This window comes from Euphorbia lathyris, chromosome 4 (assembly GCF_963576675.1).
Source record: "Euphorbia lathyris chromosome 4, ddEupLath1.1, whole genome shotgun sequence".
Lineage (NCBI taxonomy): Eukaryota > Viridiplantae > Streptophyta > Magnoliopsida > Malpighiales > Euphorbiaceae > Euphorbia > Euphorbia lathyris.
The window spans coordinates 9,959,531-9,970,505 of NC_088913.1; the positions used below are offsets into that span (position 1 = coordinate 9,959,531).

The following is a 10,975-nucleotide window of genomic DNA, read 5'->3' on the forward strand; positions in this document are numbered from 1 at the left end:
TTTGAGGTTGTTATCGGGCAAATTTGGCAAAGTGGAAAAATATGCAAAATTTTGCAACTGCAGGTTGCGTTTGTAAATAAAAATATCACAGGAACTCATCTGCAAATTCGTGAAACCATAAAGCATCTACATGTAATTAATCCTTTAAAAAATCTATTGGGCCTCTTTTAAGTTTTAAAAAATAAAGGGCTTATATTAATTATTTGGACCATTTAAAACCGGAATAAGATACAAAAATACCCCTAAAGGTTGGTCGCTAAGAGCAATTTTACCCATTACGTCTAAAATGGTGCAATTTTATCCCTTACGTCTAAAATGGTGCAATTTATACAGATGTTTTGCTACTTATTCTGTACCATGTACATATGGGTTACTTCTAAAAAACGTTTTTACATTTTTTTTGTGATTTAGTAATATAATTGGAGATTAATATTTTTAAACTCGATAAAATATTTAAATTTTTCTGTCTAACTCGTACAAAATGCAATATAATTTTTTATTTTTTAATTTTATTTTTTTCACGTCTATTCTTGTGTTTGCGATCATGTGTACACATGAGTGATAAATTGACGCACATGTAAAGCTTAGATGATAAAATTTGTGACTGAGAAGACAATTTGATGAATTATTTCTCAAATTGACCAAATTTGCCAGTGTTAGGGGTATAATTGCACTATTTTAGACATTCAGGGTAAAATTGCTTTTAGCAGTCAACGTTAGGGGTATTTTTACACATTATCCCTTTAAAACCTAAATAACATTAATATTTGTACACATTATTTTTTACTCATATATAAATACACACCTAATAAAAAATTTGGGACTCCCTCCAGCCTTGGACCGCAGGCCAGGGCACTCCTGGCCTAGGCTCAGGACTGGCCTTGTACATTGGTATTTCACCAACTTGTATCTTTTAATTTATTTTACTTATGATTATAATGTTATGATTAATAGATTAATCATGAACTTGTTGATTTCAATCGTAAATCAATGAAAGAATTTCTTCTCAAACTATACTTCAAGGAGTTAATCCCAAGAAAGGTCAAATCTTACTCCAATTGAAGCTTACATATTTTGATTCGATAAAAAGTTGTTAATCTTTACAAATAATGAGGTTTCACAAACACAAAGAAGGGATAGGGATAAGTAGGGGACAAATGGCTAAGTGGGATTTAGGAAATAGGATTACATGGCAAGATGGTAAATAAGTAAGGGCATAAACAGTAATTAAGTGGGTGAAAAAATTCTGGCACCTCTTCTCCCCGGCCAACCTTGCCGAGTAAGTCATCCCAGATGTGTCGCTGCGTGATACACTGTCTAAACATTAAGCCTAAATTGATATTATATTGTAAACGTTAAGCCTATATTGGTGTTATTTTGAATGTTGAGCCTAAATTGGCACTTCCCCAAAAACCTTAGGCATGTTTTAGTACTTTATCCCTAATTTAAAATACCTGAAGCAGAAATGTAAACTTGGAGTCTCTGTAACATGTTGAGACTTTCCATTGGATAAGCTCACAAAGTTCATGATCACAAGTCTACAAAACCAAAATTAGCTCAATGTTTTTAAAATTTTTTATCCCAAAAATCACAAAGGAATTTGCTACTACGAAAACAATTCAGAAACAATCCCTTCAAAATCAGCCAAAGCACGATGTATCTGAGGTGCAACTATAGCTAACATCCCTATTTCTAGATATTTTTTAGTTAATAGTATATATCCACTTTGCTTCTATTAACCACGCATTAAACATTTCATACCACTTCAAAATATAGCAGAAAAGTCACAAATTAAACATTAAAATTCTGGATAATTTGATAGAAGAATTGAGAAAGCCTACAATGGATTGAAGATGATTGGTTATATGGCTCCCTTGTTGTTGGAGATGTTTTGCTGACACTTCTCTTAAAAGATCATCAACTATATTGAAGATTATCTTGTTATGCCCACTAAACCCTTTACCATCCCATCTGCCAAATCAAACATTAATAATTAACAACTCAATTAGATAATTTGTTTTTAAGAAATAAAAAGATTGTACCTTTCAATTGCAGAAGTGAGGTGATTCAAATAATGTAGAGAAACTTTCCATGTCATAAAAATCATCAATTTTTTTCAAATAATGTTTCGGTTACCTCAACTTGCTTTCAATGTTAATTACGCGTGGAGTATGTGGTTCAGCCACATGAAATTAAAGAGGGTTAACTAAAACAGTTTAAGCGAGTTGAATGAGAAAAATAGTCCATTTTGAAAATTAGCCAATGGGAGATAGATTTATTAAATACTAACCTTACTTTCAATGATGCACGTAGATACATAACCAGAGCGACTACTTGCTCGGTTCATGTTAGTAGATGCAACTTTTCTATTTGCAGCACCCTAAAACACACAACAGAAAGACTTGAAACTGCTCAAAAATGGGAAATGACAAAATAGAAAGACAAGTACAAAAATCACGAAAAGCTAAGACACTTTTAATTTAAAGACAACTACACATAATGATTAGTTACCATGAAATTATAGTGAAACTCATTTACTAGAGTATTTCTGATTAGCTGATTAATGAAACAGATGAGCAACTGAATTATCTACACTTCCTCAACTAAAGTTCAAAAATAAGAAAGTAATTGACCAAGCAGTCACCTAAAGTTCCAATAAACCACCATTCTGTTTTAAAACTAAGATTCATTCAATAAGTAAACCGTTTATCAAATCCATCAACAAGCAATATCTCTAGTCTATAACCTTATTTCACATAGTCCAAAGAAGAAAGGACAGATAGCAAACCCATTACAATAAATCCAAGATGATTTAAAACACAATCCAAGAAGCTCAAGATACACCAATAAACAACCTTCAAAAACATTGAAAACTTGCCCATTAGGAACACAACATTACCTTTAAAAGATACAAATAGACCCTTTTTTTTAGTAAGCAACTGTTATGAAGTCCCGATTAATGAGGGATTATTTTATAATTTGTATTAATTAGGGACTGATTTATGTAATTTATATATATTAAAAAAAATTGTAATTAATAAAAATTGGATCACCGACATTGGTGATCCAATTATTGAAATTGACCACCGAAATTTCGGTGATCAACTATGGCTGCCAAGCAACAATTGTTGCTTGCATTAATTGCCAGCAACAATTGTTGCTGGCCTTGTCTCCTCCTTGGCTTATAAAAGCCAAGGAGATGTTTTATATTTGGATTTGAGGGATTAGAAATCCAGGTGAGGGAGTGAAGCTCGAAATTGAGAGTGAGGCAATTGAGATTTGAGAGTTAGTAATTTGAGGGTAGTTTAATTATTTTCGGGGAGAGACATAATAGTAAAGATAATTGTTTTGGGGTTTTTTCGGGAAACACCTGAGTGCTACTATTTTGGTTTTATCTCATTGTAACTCTAGAAAGTTTCTAGAGAACACCCTCTTTGTACGCCTACTATTTTATAGTGGAAGAATTCACTCTCGAGCTTGATCGTGGACTAGCCTGCAACGGTGAACCACGTTAAATTATCGGTGTCATTTTTAATTGATTATTTTGCTCGTCAATATTTTTACGGAATAAATTTTCGCGTTTATTCCCAACAACTGGTATCAGAGCCTAGTCAATATGGAGGCAAAATTGACAAGCAAAATCGTCAGTCTAAATGGCTCAAACTACCACATATGGAGAAGCAAAATGAAGGATGTTCTATATGTGACGAAGATGCATCTTCCGGTGTTCGGGACAGACAAGCCCGATAGCAAGTCGGATGGAGACTGGGGTTTCGAGCATGAACAAGTCTGCGGATTTATCCGACAGTTTGTTGACGATAATGTGTATAATCACATTGCTAGCGAAACTCATGCACGAACGTTGTGGAATAAGCTCGAAGATTTGTACACCTCAAAGATCGACAACAACAAATTATTTTATTTGACCAAGTTGATTCAACTGAAATATCGAGACGGTACTTCTCTCGCAGACCACTTGAACGAGTTCCAAGGGATCGTGGATCAACTCTCCAGTATGGGGCTTAAAATTGAAAATGAGCTCACTGCTTTACTTACACTAGCTTCCTTACCGGAGTCATGGGAGACTCTGAGAATTTCACTTTCAAACTCAGCACCAGATGGCAAAATTTCCATGGAGTTTGTCAAAAGTGGAATTTTAAATGAAGAGATGCGGCGCAGGATGCAAGGAGCCTCTACATCACAATCAGATGTTCTGGTTGTAAATTCTAGAGGAAGGAGCGAAGCTAGAGGGTCCAAAGACAGAGGCAAGAGCAGGGGAAAATCCAACAAGTATGCCAATGTTGAATGTCATCACTGCAAGAAAAAAGGCCACATCAGAAGATTCTACAGGAAGCTCAAGCAAGAGAAAAGCAAAGGCAAGGAAGAGAAGAGAGATGACAGTACCGATGACGAACGAACAAATGTTGCTGCCGAGTTCAATATTGTCTACGATGCTGATATTATCAATCTTGTAACCCAGGAGACTAGTTGGGTGATTGATAGTGGTGCTACTATTCAATATTGTCTACGATGCTGATATTATCAATCTTACACACCAGGAGATTTTGGTGTTGTAAGGATGGGAAATGACAACTTCTCCAAAGTTATGGGAAAAGGTGACGTTCACCTAGAAGCTGAGAATGGCATGAAGTTAGTATTGAAAGATGTCAGGCATGTTCTAGATATGCGCCTGAATCTGATCTCCGTAGACAAGCTTGATGAAGAAGGCTTCTGTAATACCTTCCGCAATGGCCAATGGAAGCTCACCAAAGGTTCGATGGTGGTTGCAAGAGGCAGAAAATATTCAAGGTTGTATCTTCTACATACAAAGCTCTCCCAAGAAGCGATCAACGCCGTGGAGAATGAAAACGAAATTGAATTGTTGCATAGACGCCTCGCACACATGCCCGAGAAAGGCATGAAAAAATTGGCCAAGAAAAATATTCTGACTGGATTGGATCATGTTAATTTAAATAAATGTGCTAACTATCTGGCCGGAAAACAAAACAAAGTTGCTTTCAAGAGTTCCTCTCCTTCTAGAGTGGAAAATATATTAGATCTGGTACACTCAGATCTATGTGGTCCATTTCCAAAGTCACTTGATGGTGCTCATTATTTTGTGACTTTCATAGATGACCATTCTAGAAAAACATGGGTATACACTCTAAAATCAAAAGATCAAGTCTTATATGTTTTCAAGCATTTTGTAGCCCAGGTTGAGAGACAAACTGGCAAGAAGCTGAAATGCATTCGGACAGACAATGGTGGAGAGTACACTGGTCCATTTAATGTGTACTGCAAGGAGCATGGTATTTGACATCAACAAACTCCTCCAAAAACACTGCAGAGGATGAACAGAACTTTAATGGAGAGAGTCAGATGCTTGCTTTCACATTCAAAGTTGCCAAAGGAGTTCTGGGGTGAAGCTCTAGTCACAGCAGCTTATATTCTGAATCTTTCACCATCTGTCCCGCTGGATTACGATGTTCCAGAAAAGGTGTGGTCTGGAAAAGACTGTTCCTACAAACATCTGCGAGTGTTCGATTGTAAAGCTTTTGTCCACATTCCCAAGGATGAAAGATCCAAGCTTGATGTCAAAACCAAAGAGTGCGTAATTATTGGTTATGGCCAAGATGAATTTGGCTATAAGTTCTTTGATCCAGTTCATAAGAAGTTAATCAGAAGTCGTGATGCGGTCTTTATGGAAGACCAGACAATTGAAGACATTGAGAAGTCTGGAAAAGATGCTTTTGGACCTGAAACTAGCTCACCAAGCCTTGAGTTAGTACCTCCAACTACGGTGCCAAGACAGGTTGGAGAAGAAATTCAAATTGACCAACCAGAGATAGTTGCTCAAGACGCTCCCATTCAGAATGAACTAGTTGATGCTGATGAAGAAGTTCACCATCAACCACCAGTTGCAAAATGTTCCCCAGTTCGAACAAGATCCGGTAGAGTTATTCAACGTTCTACCAAATATTCTCCAAACGATTATGTCCTAGTGACTGACGGGGGAGAACCAGGAAGCTTTAAAGAAGCCATGGATGATGAACATAAGCAAAAATGGTTCGAGGCCATGCAAGATGAGATGAAATCCTTGCATGAGAATAAAACTTTTGAGCTGGTGAAGTTGCCTGAAGGCAAGAAGGCTTTGAAAAACAGATGGGTGTTCAGAATCAAGAATGAAGAAGCTAGCTCACAGCCAAGATTCAAAGCCAGATTGGTTGTGAAGGGATACAGTCAAAGAAAAGGCATTGACTTTGATGAGATTTTCTCACCGATGGTGAAGATGACATCCATTCATACTGTGCTGGGGTTAGCAGCAAGTCAGAACCTGGAGGTTGAGCAAATGGATGTGAAGACTGCCTTCCTACATGGCAATTTGGAAGAAGAAATATACATGGAGCAACCAGAGGGTTTTAAGAAGAAAGGAAAAGAGGATTATGTTTGCAAGCTAAAGAAGAGTCTCTATGGCTTAAAGCAGGCACCAAGGCAGTGGTACAAGAAGTTCGAGTCAGTTATGGGGGAGCAAGGTTACAATAAGACTACTTCAGATCACTACGTCTTCGTTCAAAAATTCTCTGATGATGATTTCATTATTTTATTGCTCTATGTGGATGATATGTTGATTGTTGGCAGGAACATCTCCAGAATTAACAATCTGAAGAAACAGTTGAGCAAGTCTTTTGCCATGAAAGACTTGGGGCCAGCAAAACAAATTATTGGCATGAGAATCATTCAAGATAGAAGCGCCAAGAAGATATGGTTGTCGCAGGAGAAGTACATTGAGAGAGTACTTCAAAGGTTTAAGATGGATAAAGCTAAAATGGTTAGTTGTCCTCTTGCTAATCATTTTAAACTCAGTGCCAAGCATAGCCCTTCTACTAATAAAGAGAAGGAAGACATGAGCAGAGTCCCATATGCTTCAGCAGTTGGAAGTCTAATGTACGCCATGGTATGAACACGACCATATATTGCACATGCAGTTGGTGTCGTAAGTAGATTCCTTTCAAATCCAGGAAAGGAACATTGGGAAGCTGTTAAATGGATATTGATGTATCTTCGTGGTACTTCAAAAATGTGTTTATGTTTTGGAGATACCGAACCAGTGTTAGTTGGCTACACAGATGCATATATGGCTGGTGATGCTGACACAAGAAAGTCTACATCAGGGTACCTGATTACATTTGTAGGGGGAGCTGTGTCATGGCAGTCAAGATTACAAAAATGTGTCGCACTTTCTACGAATGAAGCAGAATTCATTGCAGCAACGGAAGCGTGTAAAGAGCTATTATGGATGAAGAAGTTCTTTAATGAAATTGGCTTCCGTCAGAAAAAATATCAGTTATTTTATGACAGTTAGAGTGTTATTCACCTTGGAAAGAATTCATCTTTCCATTCCAGATCAAAGCATATTGATGTGAGATATCATTGGATCAGGGATGTGCTAGAGATGAAGTTATTACAGCTTGAGAAGATCCATACAGATGAAAATGGATCAGACATGTTAACGAAGATCTTACCAAGGGAGAAGTTCGAATACTGTAGAATGGCTGCAGGGGTAACAAAAGCCATCATATAATCGGGAGGGGGAGAATTATTGTGAAGTCTCGATTAATGAGAGATTATTTTATAATTTGTATTAATTAGGGACTGATTTATGTAATTTATATATATTAAAAAATTTGTAATTAATGAAAATTGGATCACCGACATTGGTGATCCAATTATTGAAGTTGACCACCGAAATTTCGGTGGTCAACTATGGCTGCCAAGCAACAATTATTGCTTGCATTAATTGCCAGCAACAATTGTTGCTGGCCTTGTCTCCTCATTGGCTTATAAAAGCCAATGAGATGTTTTATATTTGGATTTGATGGATTAGAAATCCAGGTGAGGGAGTGAAGCTCGAAATTGAGAGTGAGGCAATTGAGAGTTGAGAGCTTTATTTGAGAGTTACTAATTTGAGGGTAGTTTAATTATTTTCGGGGAGAGACAAAATAGTAAAGATAATTGTTTTGGGGGTTTTCGGGAAACACCTGAGTGCTATTATTTTGGTTTTATCTCATTGTAACTCTAGAAAGTTTCTAGAGAACACCCTCTTTGTACGCCTACTATTTTATAGTGGAAGAATTCACTCTCAAGCTTGATCGTGGACTAGCCTGCAACGGTGAACCACGTAAAATTATCGGTGTCATTTTTAATTGATTATTTTGCTCGTCAATATTTTTACGGAATAAATTTTCGCGTTTATTCCCAACAGCAACTTGTGGATAAATCTGCATCTATTTCAATTCAGCTTCAAGAACCTCAAAAAATGAAGTAACCCATAAAAGAAAGGGCCAAAATTTCCAAAAGGGAAAAGAAGCAACTACTACACTAAGCCTCATCACTAAGCCTCATCAGGAGCTATGCAGCCTCAGTTTACTATACTCCCATATCAAATAAACAGACAAGTGAAAACCCATCCTCAGTTTACTATACTCCCAAAACAGTTCAGTTAAAAGAGAATGAAATTAAACATGCAGCCTTTACATAACTTCAGGGTGCACGGTGGCCCTAACATTGTTCTTACGCAAACAACAGATTCATTTATAGAGAACACAAAGAAAAGAAAAAATAATGCCTAGAAATCAAGTTGAAATTCAAAAGGTTGGAAACCATTTTGCAGGAATTGCATCAATGACCCAGAAAAATACCCAAAAAAACCCCAAATTCATCAAGCAAACCAAGAGCAATGGAAACCCTAGAGGAATCTAAGTGAGAGGAAACATAAATAAAGGAGATATTCTTTCTAATTTCTAAGATAAACAACAAATTTGGAATCAAAACAGAGAACTACCAAAGTCGTTGAAAGTGTTTCAAGAACTACCTGTTTCTCCAGCTTCAAATGATGGCTATCGGAGATGATATGGTGGTCTGCCATGAGTGGTACTCGATGTCGTGACAACCAGCTCGCACAGGTGAATTAGGGATGGAGAATAATTGAGCAGAGGTTGTGAATTTCAGAGGAACGATTTCGTAAAGCACCAGATGTGGGTTTGAAATTACAATTTCAATTAGGTTTTAGTCCGAAACTTTGGAGCATAACTGTTGCAGAGCACGAGATTTGAGTTTTAGGGGAAACGAAATTTGATTTTGTAAAGCACCAGATGTGGTTTGAAATTACAATTTCAATTAGGTTTTAGTTTGAAACTTTGGAGCATAACTTTTGCAGAGCACGAGAGTTGAGTTTTAGGGGGAAACGAAATTTGGAGGAGGGAAATATTATTGTGTGCCGCGGTAAAAACAAAAGTTTTAATAAAGTGTCTTATTTGTTAGGGTTAAGGTGCACCCCTATCTCAAACTCTTAATGGACTGGTTAACTGGCCGAATTAAACTTAATGGACTGGCCGAATTAACCTTAATGGACTGGTTAACCGACTACGTGCACCCCTATCTTAAACTCTAATTTTACCAAAAAAAGTACCAAAATAGGTCTATTGTTTTTGGAAAATATCAATTTAGGCTGCACGTACAAAATAACATAATATAAGCTTAACATTTAAAAAATATACCAGTTTAGGTCTTGGTAACGGAATCAGAACTTAACGGAGTAATAGAAATTACGTGTCCAATCGTTTATTGAATCCTAAATTGATACTCTTTTTTAAACGTTAAACTTATATCGATACTATTTTGTACCTAGGTCTAAATTTATAGTTTCAAAAACTATAGACCTATTTTGTTACCTTGTTAAAAAAACTTCCTTTATTGAAATGGTAAGGATTTTTTATTCTTTATTATATTATATATATTCCGTCTTCGTCCTCAGCCGCATACGTTTAGTTACATCTTTGGAGTGAGGAAATGGGAAGCAAAAGGGTGAAGATGGAGGGGGAAAATCAAGATCGAATTAGTAATTTGCCAAATTGTCTCATTCATCATATCCTCCCTTTTTTGCCTTCAACAAAAGAAGCTATTCAGACTGGAATTCTATCAAAACAATGGCAGAATCAATGGACTCGTGTTCAGGTTCTCATTTTGCATTACACTGGTATATCCTGTGAAAACTCCCATAATATCATTGATAATATCTTAAATCTCCATTGCTGCTCCAAGATCAAAAAATTCCACCTCGATCATCCCTGTAGTGATGACAAGGATCCTCTGATTACTGCTAAAATCCGTTCTGCAACAAGAAATATGTGGAGGACTTACGCTTGACTTTAAGCCAACAAGTATACAAGTTGCCTGACTTCCTTTTCAACAATTCTTCACTTGTTAAATTAACAACCCAAAATTGTACTTTTATGCCTCATGGAAAGGTAAATTGGGAATGCCTCACAGAATTCGCTATGGCTTCTTGTAAGTTGACTGATCAGGCGATGGAACAGATTCTTTCTGGTAGTCCGTTGCTCAAATCGTTAGAATTGATTGACAGTCTTTCTCAGTTTGATAAGCTTATTATTGTTTCCAAATTTTTGAAAAGATTTAGCTGTCATCAAAACACTGACATTGACCATTTTATTTCTGCTTTTGAAATTTCATGTCCGAACCTTGAGGAATTATCTCTGAATCTTATGTATACCAATGCATTTGATTCGAAGTTGGTTACTCAAGTGATTGAAAATGTTGTATCTGGTAGTTTGTTACTCGAATCATTTGAATTAATCTACTTTGATCCGATTTTACGGCTGGTTATTACTTCTGAATCTTTGAAAATATTGGTTATACAACACTTTTCTGATGTTGTAATTTCTTGCCCAAAGCTTGAAAAACTGAGTCTTCTTAGTTGTTTGGGACGAGTTAGAACTACTAAATTACTGAATCTGTCATCTTTACTTTGTGCTACTATTGATTTTTTTATCCCAAATGAGTGGGAGGATGGTGAAAGTCCAAATCAAGGAAATTATAGCAGTTGGATTAAAAACATTCTGCAGCAGGCCGGTCCGAGCGACCCGGTGTGACCCCGGGTCTATAGGGAAAAAATGTG

At 36.6% G+C, this 10,975-nt stretch overlaps 1 long non-coding RNA gene across 1 annotated transcript; it reads right to left on the reverse strand.

Annotated features, from left to right (window-relative positions):
* Positions 1 to 1,467: 1,467 nt before the first annotated feature.
* Positions 1,468 to 9,259, reverse strand: LOC136225602 (uncharacterized). The gene is made up of 3 exons (XR_010687182.1): positions 8,873 to 9,259; positions 2,291 to 2,380; positions 1,468 to 1,971 (listed from the first exon to the last, which is right to left on the reverse strand). It is a non-coding gene; the product is annotated as an uncharacterized lncRNA (long non-coding RNA).
* Between the last annotated feature and the right edge of the window lie 1,716 nt (positions 9,260 to 10,975).